Consider the following 15472-nt stretch of genomic DNA (forward strand, 5'->3'; position numbering starts at 1 on the left):
GGTCGTTTTATATTTGCAGGCCCAGCTTCATCTCCTTGTACTTCCATATTATTGGAAACTCTACAAAGTTAACCTCAATGACAAAATCATAGGAAAACCCATCATTACCTTAAAAACGCTTGTAAAATGTAAATGATTTATGCGTTCTGAAAAGAACGATTTTTTAATAAATGCGGCACGAGAATTTAAGAAATTACGGAGAAAAACAAGAGCAATATAAATGTGACAGGTGACAGACGACTGATGAAATTACAATTTACAATTGACAACGTTGCCTTGTAGGACAAGGATAGTGTTATTTGGGAATCGCTAAAGATAGTAAAGGAGGTGTATACTCCATAAGAGCCCATACTGAATTTGGAGGTTTGGACGCGCTATAGTTACTCTGGGAACTGGTTAACCAAAGAAGCATTTGGTAGAGAAGAAACAGTTTTGTAGTGTTCTTGTGTTGTTAACAATAAATAAAAGGCTGAAGCGTGGGAAAAATTGGCGATTGAATTCAATACCAGCAATATTAGGCAAAATTTTGAATGAATAATGAATCAATGTGATCAATCATTCCACAGATGCTGTTGTACGGGACATAGTTATACTGGGAAAAACGATGACGGGACTCTAAGCACTCTATGACAGTGATGGTGCACCACAGTCGCCATTTTCGTCAGAGTCTTTGCCGGGTTCCCCAATATCATAGATTAGAGTAACCTCCCCCCCCCCCATGTTAAAAATCCCAGTGGCTACAAAAGTAGCGAAACAAAAATTAAATAGATACACCATAGGTTTGAAGAGTAATGAGAACGTTAATATCATCGCCTTCCCCCTCCACGTAGCTTATCACTGCTCATTGAGTTTACTTACACATAACCTAACTTCGTTTGTCACTGTCATATTTTGACGCCCAATCCTACCAACATAAATAAATAATAGTTAGCAAACCATTATTTTATTATTTTATTATTTACCGCGTTTAGTTTGTCCTCAATTGCGAAATCGAATCCGAAACCACGTGCAAACTGGAATAAAGAAAAATAAGAGCCTTAAATGACCTCCAGATTTCAAATAATGATGAAAATCTTCTTTGCTTCCTTATTAGAGGAATTTTTCGAAAGAAATTCCTCTTATGTGATGGTTTTGTTCGTCCGTCTGTTCCTCCCGAGAACGGATAGAGACACCGATGTCAAACCTTCGCCAATAGCTTTTTACGCGTTCAACTTCTTACTCCAAGATAGCACACCTGGGGTGCGAATCTCGATGAAATTTTATGTACAAACAAATCCTGTAATTCTGGGCCCGACAATGAAGAATTATTGTAAGACTTGAAATTATTCTGACACTCTAAAACAAAACAGAAATCATTTAGAACAGTCACAAATCCGAATTACAACTAAACAATTGGATATTACCAGAAGTTAGGATCATTATTGCTTTAATCAGAAGCCAACATTGGACTGTAGGCTATTGTGATTTTTGTATCCCTCGTTCGTCAACGTGGGATTTTTTTAACACCCTTTTTTTTAGACTGCCAGAATGTGTAACGTAGCTAAATTTTCTACAATTTCGCTAGTGTTTCGATTCGATTATTTCGTACCATATAGTACATATATAGCTCTCTCTTTGTAAACATTGCGGTTTGACATTTTGAAAACTAAATCTTAAATTCGTTTTTGTATGATGAAAAACACCCAGATACTATTTCGTCGAAATCAGAATTTCTTCCACGCTCCCGTGCAGAAAAGAGCCGAGTTGTGGAATTTTGAATCATCAAAAAAAGGCGTTGTCTCTCTCCTTTTAAGAAAAAGATAAAAGAAGAAAAGCACTTTTAGTCACTTGTTTGTTTTGAGTGGTATTAAAAAGTGATAATTAAAACTAGTGTAGGTATATTCATTTAACTCTTATGCAGACAAAGAGCATTTTTTAAAACCGAAGTAGCTTAGTGAATAGTTGGGTTATAAAGTAGTAGTGTGCTATATTTATCGATGTTTACTCGCGTGTTTACCTTCGCGGTAGATGATTAAAGGCGGGGTGGCGGGCTCCTTACACATAAATATGTAAGGGCCACCTAAACATATTCCAAATTCATGCTGTAGAATGCAAAAAGAATCAAGCTCTTACAGAAATTCTCGACAATATTGCATTTTTCCATTGTTTATATCGCCAATAGATATGTCTCGTTTAGACGTTCTAACCGCCCTTTGAGGGTACCCTCCCCCTACACTTCGTTTTGATATTACTAGCAGATCTGTCTCCTCAGACGTTCCCCTCGCTATTTATGAGTATCTACCCTCTTCCACCACTTTGTTTTCGAGATATTCGTTTGGACCTCAGTCTTGTCCCGACGATTAATTTTGCCTTTGTAAGTATATTCTCATCCGATGTGGAGAAGCGAGGTGTTATAACCGATCATGATAATGGGTCAAGGGTGATGGGTGATTGGTAGAACTACATTTATTTCGTTGAGATCTTGCATTAGAGTTCATTTCATTTCATGTGTTTATATTTTTTCAAGATCTCAAAAATTACCAAAACAACGACTATTTCAAACTGGGTACTTACTCTTGAACAACCCTATACATTAATATGCGTCCCGCTTATATGAGGTGCATACACATTTAATGACATATTGTGTAATTTTTAATTCGTATAGAAAATAACAAGTTTAATCCGAGAGTGGATAGGCTTACAAACTTTGTACCAAAACGGTAGCGCGAAACATATGTTCAGGTTTTGGAAATGATGTATAAGTGACTGAAACGCACAAAAGTGGTTTCAGAAACTTTTCCGGGAGATCCCAGTGTGATTGACCATGCGCGTTCTAGAAAACCGGAACTAATTAACCAAGATCTTCACCAAGTTAAGTAAGTGTTAGGCTGTAGGTAACGAGAAGTGGATATTGTGGTCAAATTTTAGGCGTTCAATCACTGGTTGTTGTACAGCACACACTTTCAAGACTTCATTGCATCCAAGCAAAATTTTATTGCGCGTTTGCTGAACAGCAACCAGAATACTTTTTTGTAAAGCGGTTAAACCATACACTATTTAGTCTACAGTTGGTCCATTACTTTACAGTTTTCTTATTCACAAATCGCTGGAGTTCCACTGGTTCCACAAGAATGGCATAATTTTTAATGGCGTCACGTTGACTGTGAGGGTAAATATGTCGATGAGTATTACAATTGTCTTAGTAAATATCTATATTTCACCATTAAAAAAACCGCGCGAATTTATTTGGTTACCTGGATATTCCCACTTGGTTTAATGATTAAAATGTTATATAATTTATTATTATTTATAACAAAAAAGAATCAATTTATTTTTTTGCAATAACGCTACTGTACCACTACCAACGGACAGTGCGATCGAAAATTGCTTACTTGAAAAAAGTGAAATGAAGGAAAACAAACTGTTTTGAAACTGGATCATGATATTCAAGGATGCGTTAACAAAATCCCCAGTCAATAGATAAGAAACAACCAAAACAATGTTTTTTTGCAATAATTATTGGTTTCTACTCTTAATGTTTTGATACATTCGATTTCTCTGAAGAAAGTAGTTATTATTTATCTCGGGGAGATACAAAGTGTCAGTAAACAAGACAATATTTCCTTTTTATTACGCACGGTTGTAAAAATAACGTAATACAAGAAACGTCATTGATAATAAACAAACACCAGATGGTTGATATTTGGTGCAAAGTACGTAATATGGCAAAACCAAAGGTTACAATCTACAAGTTATTTCGGGCAAATTTGAATATGGTAGTTAATATCACTCTATGCGGTTGGTGAGTCAACTAAAGAAGAATTTGAACCATATACACTATACATACAGGATGATTAAACTAATACCTACCATCAGTTACTACGTTCAAGGATGCAATTCAATTAATTTACGCGTTTACTCATATTTCGTAAAATTCTTCTACTTTTAGCTGAAAGTGTTTAAATTACACGTGTTTTAGTTTATAAGGTTAATGGCCGTTGCAATCAGCACTGTATCGTAGTTAAAAGTGACAATTTATTTGTACATTTATCTATTTTACGCAATGTTATTGTTATAAAATGAAAGATTGTCGTTTAGTAAATTATTTCTCGCACGGTCGCATTTGTAATATCAGCGCTGCATCTTCATTTTTTATAAATTCAAAACTGGGTTAATTTCCCATGGTATTTTTTCTTATACCTTTCGGATATTCTCGCAAAAAGCTTTAATTGTATAGTAGCGATAAATCGTAATTACACGGTCGCAAAAAGTGCTGGGGTGATCATAATAAAAATTGTATTTATCTTCTAGCTCAGGTCCGGACATCCGATAGGAGTTAAAAATAGGAATTTGAAATACTCCTGCGGTGGACAGCTGATTCAGATGGCGTTTAATGAAACATAATGGTGATTAATTTAGGTACCTAAACTTTTTTCAAGAATAAAAACCATCAAAACATTCAACTCTCTGTAACAAATGTAATTTTACCTACATGTAATATCAACTCTTGGGCATTTTTGATTTGCTCTTACACTAAATTTTGCTGATACGTAGCCATTAAGTCAACATTTGGCCTTTTCTATGGAACTAGCCTAGTGGTCACTCAGGACCGACGAAAGAGCATTTTCCCCGCTCAGAATCAGTAAATCCAAAAATTCTTTTGTCGTTCTGGTATCGGGGTGGTGCTACACCGTATAACAAAGAAACCACAACGAAAAGGCTTAAACTGGGGACTAGTGCCATTCGATCAGAAATTAAAAATTATTTCATGTTTGTATTCTCGTTAATGCATGAAATGTCCATATGAGCTAGTAAAATCGAAAAAACAAATTTGAAAGTGCCCTCTTCGCCTGTTGCTGACAAGCGGCTTAATGAATTTTTGTGTTTCACGTGCGATTTTAAATGAGTGCAACAATGTGTTTCATTTGCAAACATGCGTGAAGGAGAATGTAAAAGCATAAAAGAAAAAGGTTTGAAAACCCTGGAAGAATGCAATCAATAACGAAGACAGAGAGAACGCGCCAGGTTTTTAGAGAGAAGTGACTATTCACGACGAAAATGATCGCAGCTTACATTCGTCGAGGATTCAAAGAAGAAGGTGTTCAGAAAAAGGGTAATCAGAACGTTTGTTTCGTTCTAGAACAGAGCCTTTCAACTTTCGAGAGCAGTGGTGAGAAGCTCACAGATCTTTTTCAAAAACGACGTGAACAAAAATCACCACGACCGCTCATTCAAATTAGAACTTGTACCTAAAGAAACCAAGCAATGGTGGCAAAGAGGATTGCCTGTAGTCGTTATCATCCCACCAGTTCGATGCAAAGTTCTTCCTGTTTGTCCATGCTTTTACCGGCTGTGATAGAGAACTTTATCCCCCTTTGGCCTGGGCAAATCAAAGCGCTGCACCCTTTTGGGGGACATTCTTGACTTTAAAAATGCTTGGGTATTTTTTCAATCTCAAGCCACCAAGCACAAATTCGCCAAGCAGGTGAGAACGGGGCGTGATTTGAGTCAGGGAATCAAATAATTATTTCATGCGCAAATCGTTTGAGATATAATACCCCCCCCCCCCCCCTCTTCAAAAATGGTTAATAGTATACGATGGCTTGCATGAAGTTTGGAATAGATAAAAACTATAACGTTGTCCATTAGATGCAAAATTTAACCCTCTAAAATGTAGTAGAAAATAAAATTTTCAGAGAGATACACTGTTTTCGAATTGTAGGCGAAAAACTGAAAGAACTGCCAAAATGTCGTGGTTTTTTGGTCACCAAAAGTTAATCCCGGGGCTTGCGAATTGACAAACTTGGATTCACCAGGTCCATACCACCCCTCAACATATCTCATGCTCTAAAAAGCATTTTGCGGATCACTCTGTAATTGGGCGCAAGTCTGTTGAGGGCCCAGAACAAGAGAGGGATAATAAATTAAATTAAAATAATAAATTAAAATACAAAAAATAAAATCCCTACCGACCATTAACTGCAACACATGAAAATATGCCAGGAAGATCACAAAATTTCATCTGTGCATCAAAGCAATGTGGTTTACAGTTTCCCGGATGTAATAGGCGAATAAATAAAAATTTTGCTCTACCAACTTAACCTAAATTAGAATGTTACAGGAAGGCGACAAAATCTAATTCCGGTGAATCAAGTCAATATGTTTCGCAGTATTATCTCGACGTGGTTAGAACTTAGAAAAGAAAACATTTCTTCTGGTGGAACTATATCTATCAAACAAAAAATTAACAAGTTGTCTATCAGTTTCCAGGGCGAAGATCTCGTCTGTGACTTGGACGGATGGACCAACATTTGTACCATATGCATATGAGTCCAATGTATTTAATTATGAATTTTCAAAATTTGGGTTTTCATTTTTAGTCCGATTTTGTAAATCTCAAATCTTGCCAAAAAGGGGAAAAACGAATGCTGATAGAGGTAGATCTCAGCAGTAGAAGATTTATGACACAAAAAAGAAAAGCTGGAGACAAGTCTATACTTCAAGATGGTGCAACTCTAAACGCGGGCGCGAAATAATTACGTATAATTTTCTGAAACTACTTTAAAAACAACTACTTTCGTCTCTAAAAAGGGTGAAGAAAATGCAATTTTCCTCTCTAGTGGGGAAAGTAAAAAAATAATTGCTGCGTTAATCTTAATAATGACATTGAAAATTGAAACATTCCCCTATCTAGACTGCTATGTGTCAAACTTCATTATTGATGCATATGATAATTATTAAATTTTGATTGTAGTTTTAGAAAAAATGACGTGTAAAACTTGAGAAGAAAGTGTTTTTCATCTCTTGTTCAATTGATACACTCGCTACGCTCATGTGTCAACTCGAGTTGAAAAACTCCACTTTCTTCTCTAGTTGTACAAATAACTACTCTTACGAGTTCATTCAATCGTACAAGGTCTTGAGCTGCGTTTTGCCCGGTGGCAGTTTAAAATCGTACGATATAATTTTGTGTATGTGTATTTTGTGTATATTACCGTTCATTTTCCAAAAGCCACAGTCGGTATTTTCATGTTCAAAAATTCCTTGATTTTTTCTCGCGCCTTCGTTAGTAAGTGCGCCATTTTGTGACATTTTAGAACCATTTTGGTTCAAAATCGTATAAAGAACACATTTAAAAGCCTTAGGTAACGCAATTATGTACTTCAAATCTTGTATGCACTCGTTTCTGAGAAAAAAATAAGAGAAAAGACAAACTTTAGGAATTAATCGTACTTTCCAAATGAAACAGTTAGCAGAAAATGTCTGATTTCAAGCACAATTTGATTACATAATTCTGTTTCCAGTTGATTGTACCAATATTAATCATGTGATGGCCAGTATTAAGTGGGGATCTCATTTTTAAAATTAAATACTGGGTATCGTAAGAGAAAAGAGGGACCGGAGAATTTTTAAACTTTTATGATAATGCTTAGAGTCGGGACACATTTCTCTTTTAATAACAATTTATGAATGGGTATGGCTCGGAGAGAAAGAAGACGTGGTGTGGCAAATTAGACCAAAAATTTTAAATTAATTATGAACTTATCCAAATGGGCTTTGTCTTTTGTTACCAATGAAAACAGCTCTCATGTGTCATGAGCTTGGTCATGAGCTTTCCAATAATTCGTTGTAACTTTGTAAGTCATAGGTTGCAATTTGAAATTTGGAACTGAAGGGCGGAAGGGGCAAGAGTCCGTTTTTATTTCGGAACACGTGCTTGTTCCTATGTTACTGGAAGAATTTTTTCTAAATTTTGACCGCAACAAGTTGATAGATTTTTCTAATTCAAGTCAAAATTTTTCTATTTTAATTGCATAGTCGAATGTTGAACCGAATTCTGAACTGACTTCTCAACTGACTCGTACGTGATAATATGAAGAAAGACGCAATAAACTTAATGACATTAACGAAATTTTTGAAATACCCAAGTAATAATTTTCATTTTATTATTTAATAACACTTTAGCTTGTCGAGATTATACTTAAAGGAACGAGTTTTTGGTGCTTGTGCGCAATGTAAACTATTCCATTCTCGCGAAATACTGAATTAATCGCCGCAATTTGCCTAATTAAGAATGTCTTTTTTACCTGCACCTTTTACGTGACAAGCTGCTAGAGTGGTTATAAAATGAAACTATTACCGAAAAGCTCGGCATTCTGCCCCTAAAACAGTTAACACAAAGCGGAGGCGTCAAGCGGTTAATGATGGCGTAAAAATTTCGTAAAGTTTGTTATACAGAAGATACTACTTGATGAGTGGACCTAATAAATAACGTCGGGTAAGGCGAGTTGTTAAAAATCTTGGGAAACGATGTTTACATAGATCGGAAAGATAAGAATTTGGGACTAGTCATTCTTATTAAAATGTTCACATTCTTGAAGTGAGTTCTCACATACGCGAGTGCAGTACAATTGCTGCGGAAATGCTTGCAATAGATAGAGGTATATTCGAAAGGTGCGGAGGGGTAAGCGGATAAATCCCGGCTCGTGATGACATGTGTACGAATCTCCATCAGATTTGTCTGTTACCGCCAGAGAGAAAAAAAAAATTAACGAGGGCCGCAGGCGGAAGACTGGTTTCACTTTAGAGAGACGCTAGACGAAATGAATGAGTTCGAAATCTTATGAAGAATTTGTGTCAGGAACCTGCCTCAACCTGTTCGCCGTTGTTTAACTTTAATATCCGCAAGTTTCTACGAAATATACAAATCACTGAATTATATATTAAACAGTCATCTTGAGGAACTCGAGCGATTTACCCACGTCCTAACAGGCCGCGGCCGAGACGCCGAGTTATTCCGGATTCCTTAGGTAGGTGGTTTGCACATATTTGTGGTTTTCTAAAAGTGTGATCTCCGTAAGCGGTATTTATGTAAGGACCAACGGTGGTTTATGATTAATGGTATAACGAAATTTGTTGTGAATGCGTCACCTGTAATGTAAAATACATGCACCTATGGTTAGTACGACACTCACGCTTCGCAGTTCCGGAAATGCAAGTCTGTAGGCGATAGAGTGCGCGGCCCCCTCAGTGTTTCTCCATTGATACAAAATGTTCAGCTCATTCATAGATTGAGACAGAGTAGATAAATTATGCTAATGAAATAGAAAGGCGTGTGTGCACCTTACTCGATTTAATTTACATATCTACTGACTGAGTTTAATAATGTGTCAAGAACATACCTATACACACAATGCTTTTTGTACGAGACAGAATTGTTCAACGTTCTACTTTTGATTTGTTTACTACTCCTCCTACTAGTTTGATTTCGCTTTCGACGCACATAAAATAGAAATTTTGTCCACGCATAATGAAACAACGCGTACGTTTGGAAAAAATTGCACATTTTCGCAATTTATGAAACTTTGCAAAAAAGATCATATCAAGTTTGCAGGTGGACTGATTCATAGCTTTTTGAACACATCGCTTGGGAAAAACTTAGTTCTGCAAAACTCAGTCACCGGCCACCGTAAAAGTTCACATTTTAGTATGACTACAATTTTGGCAGATTGATCAGAAATATGATCAGGTGACAATGCCGACAGAGATGTGCCGTCGCGGTGTCGCGTCGGTTTAAAAGATTTCTCACAATGTTTTTGGATTTGGGTCATATCTCTACCGACGAAATCCTTATCAGATGCTAAAGGGAAATCTAAACAATCGAAGCATTCCACTCCCCAAATCGTTTCGTTCGCAAAAACCAGAAGGAAGAGTTTTTACTTTAGATTTTTGTGACCAAGATGAGATAGTTCTGTGAGATTTCTGAGAACAAGGTGGAACTGTCATGGGAGCAGATCGTAATACGTTTCTAACCATTATTTTCGCCCCTCCTAGTAGCGCTTGATCCACCTGAACCGTAAATAATTTTCGACAATCCGTGCCGTTGGGGATTGGGTTGCGGACCAAGATATAGAATTTTCTCTAGACGTTTAAAATTACTTTGTGAACGTTCTGCTAAGGATATTGTTTAAGATATTCCAGGTCAGATGTTGTTTAATTACTGAAAAAAAAGTTTCCAGGTCTTCAGTTTTAGTTGTGCGCAGCCATCTTAGAAAATATCGGATATTGTAATATTATTGTCTGAATGCATTGTTCAATTTTAAACAAATTATTTTCAGAATAAGAGGAATTTCTTATCTTTTATTTTTTCTTCGCTTACTTATAGATAAATCTTACTGTAGCATATTATCCATAAATCCCGATAGACATCGAGGGGCCATGAAAGATTCGTCCTCGGCGATAAAGAACGAAGGCGCATGTGACGTAGTCCTAGAAATATGACGCGTTTGTTCGAGAACATCTGAAGTGTCCATGAGCACTCGAAAACATTCTAGAAAGAATGTTGTTTGCTATATACAGGGTGTAGAACCAGTTTACGCACCATAGGGATTTCAATGCTAATTTCATTATATCGAAATATTTTATCCCCTAGTTATTTTAGGGCAAAGTTGTAAATAGGTTTCTTGTAGCTTGAAACATTCTGCGTCTTTATTTATTCTTTTTCAATTCGGGAAACCAGAAAAAAGAAATAAATTAGAAGTTAGTATTGTTAGTATTGTAAAAATCTAATATTTGTTTCAATAATTTCACGACACCAATGATTTCTACTAAAATCAGCCGTGCCATGAAATTACTGAAACAAAAATAACTGTATTATTCTAATTTATAATTTTCTTAATTTCTCCGATTTCCCACAACAAAAAGTGGCAAATGAGAATATTTCAATATTAAGAAATTATCATTGAAATCCCTATGGTGCGTAAACCGCTTCTAAACTCTGTATACGCAAATAGAATTGTGTTTCGAGTTCAGTTCCAACATCGACGCGCTTAAGTTACGTTATAAATAGTGAGCGTTAAATAATAATTACGATTATAAATTAACCCATTTTAAGACTATTATAAATTTATTGTTATTTGTAAAACGTTATACTGGTGTCAGATACGACGTTATTTTTAAGTGAACAATTAGTAAAAGTTTATGCCACTAGTTACCAGAAAAATAGAACAACCGATGCAATTAATGTAAGAAATGAAATCCGGTGAAGCTAAAATCGAAGCCGGTCAAGCTGAAATGAAAGCCGGGTTCGAAGCCGGTCAACAATCAATGGAAGGTAAAATAGAAGCAGAGCATAAACAATAGAAGTTAAAATAGACGCAGCCCAGCAAGCAATAAGAGGTACGGTTCAAGATAAGATACAAAGAGATACAGAGTGCCCAAGATAAGATTCATACGGTAGAAAATGAAATGAAAGCAAAATACCTAATTATTGACCGAAGGACGCGAAAAAGTGATGGGTCACCTATGATAATGGTAGATTGCTGTGTTACAAAGAAGCCGTGTGAAAATACTAGTACGACGAAAGTGCGAGTTAAACCACCGACATTCAATGGAAAATCACCGAGGCCCACTTACTTGAGACAGTTCGAAACCACGGCCCAAGCAGTTTGTGCCACAAGCAACGAACCAGAAGAAAAGAAGAAACCACCAATGAGGTGCTCTTCCCAGAGACAGATTCTGGAAACATCAAGCAAATAGTCTTTTTGGGAGCTATAAACTATTTCAGCAAATGGACAAAAGCATATGCCCTCCAAATGAAGAAGCGACAACTGTGGCCGTGCATTGTTCTATTAAAATAACTGTTTAGCAACTTTGGAGTACCTCTGGAACTACACTCTGTCCAGGGACGAAATTTTGAATAGGCGCTGTTCCAAACCTGTGTCAGCTATTAGGCATTCGCAAGACCAGATACCACTGCGTTGCACCCACAGTCAGACGGAATGGTCAATGGGGAAGTACGTGTCAAAAGTTGTGTCCGACCACCAGCGTGATTGGGATCAATATCTGCATTTGTTCCTGATGACGAACCTTTGTGCGGTGAACGAAAGTGCAGTACAGAGCCTAGCTTCGGTACTGTTTCAAGGTTATTTTATTTCAAAGGTTACCTGGTAACTATGTGGGCGGAAGCGGGAGGGACGGAATGTATACGTCTAATACGTCATCAAGAATTCAGACATTGACGTTTAACGTTGTTTAGTCGCGCGGATGCTTATTTTTCTTGAGTTATAGTTTATTTGTTTAAAATTTGTTGAATTTTGAAGTGCATAAGGACATATATTAGCTGTAGATACCTGTTTGGTGCAATATAAAGACATTTAGTTTGTGAATTTTGTGGGTTTTCATAGCCGTGATTGAAAGGTTAGTTCATCAATTATAAATGCACTTTTGTATGTTATAATTAAGTATTTTTTTAGATGAGTGGCGGCAACACTAAAATTCCTCATCCTGGTGTAAATAAAATCTCGGTTTTTACGTTTCCCAAAGACCCTACCGTTCTTAAAGAATGGTCAAGAAAATGTTTCACATCCGGCAGCAACTAAAACGTGCTGCGCCCTCATTGGTCAAAACGGCCAACCGATGAAAGAGTAGCGTCCCTGGCCGCAAACGTTTAAAAGCAGAACCACGAACTCTGCAAAGTGCAACGCAATTTCTGCTTCGACTGCACTTCAAGAAACAAAAAGCTCTCCACCTGCAGAACCAGGTCGCCTTTCCAACTCGTCCTCGCGCCACACTCCATCAGTCAGAAGACCTGCATTTGGGCTCACCCCAACAACAAAGCTCGCCGTGTGCACCTCGGTTACCATTTTGTACATACTATAAATATATACATATTCCATAAAACGCAACAGCATTTTATTTGGCGTCATCCACTAAAGAATGTTTAGAGTTTTAATTCCCAAAGCCTAGGTATTAATACATAGGGGTGGTTCCTATTTTGTAGATCGCGGAATTTTATCCATTTCCACCTCTAAAATTAATTTGATTACATTTTCACAAGTCCTCGTGCAATACTTTGATTGCTTTCAAAGGTGGAAGTCGATAAACTTCCAAGATTTGCAATATAAGATCCACCCTTATATACATATACCCATATAAATCCAAAAATATACTGCAAAAAATTAATTTTGTACCCCTTTTATTAGCATTGTAACATATGAGCAATTTTAAATGTGTATTCTGGATGACGTTTTCCCGCCTTCAAAATGCAAGCATTCTATTGGTTTAGAGTTACCAGACAACCTTTCTAATAAAACAACCTTGGTGCTGTTTGGCCGAGAACTACGGTTGCCGTGCGATTTGTACAAGACCCGGCCAAGTAGAAACTGTGGGCAACGAGTGCGTGTGAAATCTGCGTCAGACATTGGGTACCATCCATGATAAAGTTGGCCATAATATTGCCAAGCGACAGAATAATGAAGGTGCAGTACGACGTGAAGGCTCAAGCTAGTGGTTACCAACCTGGAGATCTGGTTTGGTTGTATCGTCATCAGTGGAGACGCGGATTATCCCCAAAATTATAAAGCGTGTGTGAAGGACGGTGAAACGACTTAATATATCGGATACAGAAACGACCACGCGGAAAACCAGTGGTAGTGCATATAAATCGGTTGGCTCCATACGCGGGACAGAATGAGCCCGATCAACATCTAGAAGAGGAAAATGGGATGCAAGTGAAACCACCACCCTTGGTGTTGTCCGTGACGAATCTAAGAATCTATGGTTGCTTTGGGAGATGGTTTTATTTCATTTTAGATATCGAGAGATAGTTCGATAGTTCAATATTTGTGGACGACTGGTTATGTCTATAGGTACAATCAGAGACTTGTTATAACAAGTCTCTGGGTACAATCGATTTTTTAGATATTTTGTGGATTACTTGCTACACCTGTGGAATTAGCAATCCATCTTTATTGTGTGTCGTATGGTGTGGTTGCGTTGTAATCTATATTTCGAGTTATTCAAACTTTTTACCGTGAAAATTTAATTTTATTTTCAAAATTAGGTTATTAGTCAAAATTTTGGACGCGACCAGCTCCAAAACTTCATGTTTGAGTGCTCGTTAGGTTACAATTAAGTTTAAACGCACAGAAATTGTTGTGCGCGCAATAAACGGCAAGGTAAAATGTACGTCACTAAAGTAAATAGTTTTTTTGGTCCAATTGCAATAACGGCGCTTGCATGGTTCCACCTTTCACTGTTACATATTTTCAGCTAGTATTTTGCTATATAACATTTTTAACTTCGTTCCTAGTTTTTATTCTTGTCCTTGGTAATTAAAAATTTTACATTTTACAAGGTCTAGGTATTTGATTACGCGGCAAGAAATGTTATTGCACATGGATTAGGGTATTAACTCGGGTATTAATTATTATATTATTAATTAATTATTAAAATTTTTTCAAAACGATTTTGTGGTCCAAGAAAAACCAAACTTGATCATATTCATATACCGTTATGACCCCGGATCTACTTTATAAGAGGAAAAATTTGTATATTTACTTTTTGAAAAAATAAGAATAACAGTTTTTGCTTGTGTTGAAATGGTTATTCCCGTTTATGCCTTTTATAATCGATCCATCCGGGGACATACTGTATGTATGTATCTGTAAAGTACTATGCAAATTAATACCAGGGACAGTCGCTTGTAATCAAATGTGTGATGCTGGGAGTGGGACACTCAACACCAATTATTTAGGATTCTTTGATTAATCTGGCGCCCGCATAACAATCAAATGAGTAAGTATAACACATTTATACTCGTACATAATTATTTAAAACTTACCTTCTCGGAACCGCCGTTACTGATGAAATCTTCTAGATCCTATTGTTCTTCCTGCAACATAAAATATAAGATGTAACTTTTTGTGGTTACAGGAATTACCGATCGAAAAGTTCAAATGACTCAGTGCAATGACAAACTATTGTTATAAGTTTAATTGTTCAAATAGTCCCTTCCGTTACGATTTTCCAGGTGAGTGATATTAAAATTTAACAAGGTGTGTATCACAATGTTCCTTTGAATTAGAAATATAGTTTTGAAAGATAATCAAATTCCTTGAGACGATAATGGTGGCGTGTAATGAAATCAGGTGAGGAACATCCCGTGTTAAGCGTACACCTGTTATTGACGTTAACATTGCATAGCCGTAAGCGCATTCTTAACATGTTTGGCGTAATCAAAAAATCAGTGTGAGAAAAACGGAAATTATTCCGCAAGTTTACGTAACATTACATAACCCTGTCGCGACGCCCCTTTCAAGGGTAGTTCTGCCTTCTCGGTATTTGCCTACAGAACACGAGTAAAACATAGCGTGACCGGAGAGCTTCTTGGAATTCTAGTTACCTACATATTTTGTTCGGCATCCCAAAGCGCACGTAATGACTAAAAGGTATTCCCGAAAATTTGCTTGGAGTTAAACGACTGTCACTTAAGACATGTCACCTTTCGTTATTAGGGATGACTTCTTTTTAATCTCTTAAAAACGCCGTTAAGATGATTGAAAAGACATGCACTGAACACGCAGAGGCTTCGTGCTAAAATTTACGAATAGACAACGGAATTGCTGCAGAAAAAACATCCCCAAATCCTTAATCATTAACCGTACGATATCCTATTCTGGTGGCATTGCTCATGACACAATTATTGAATAGA

At 36.8% G+C, this 15472-nt stretch overlaps 1 protein-coding gene across 1 annotated transcript in view; it reads right to left on the bottom strand.

The window, feature by feature from the left end:
• LOC116168747 overlaps positions 1-15472 on the bottom strand; it is a 95521-nt gene that overhangs the window by 17555 nt on the left and 62494 nt on the right. The window contains exon 2 of the mRNA XM_031484720.1: positions 14603-14653. The gene's annotated coding sequence lies outside the window, so the exon portion shown is untranslated. The remainder of the gene's footprint in view (positions 1-14602; positions 14654-15472) is intronic.

This window comes from Photinus pyralis, unplaced genomic scaffold, assembly GCF_008802855.1.
Source record: "Photinus pyralis isolate 1611_PpyrPB1 unplaced genomic scaffold, Ppyr1.3 Ppyr1.4_LG4, whole genome shotgun sequence".
Lineage (NCBI taxonomy): Eukaryota > Metazoa > Arthropoda > Insecta > Coleoptera > Lampyridae > Photinus > Photinus pyralis.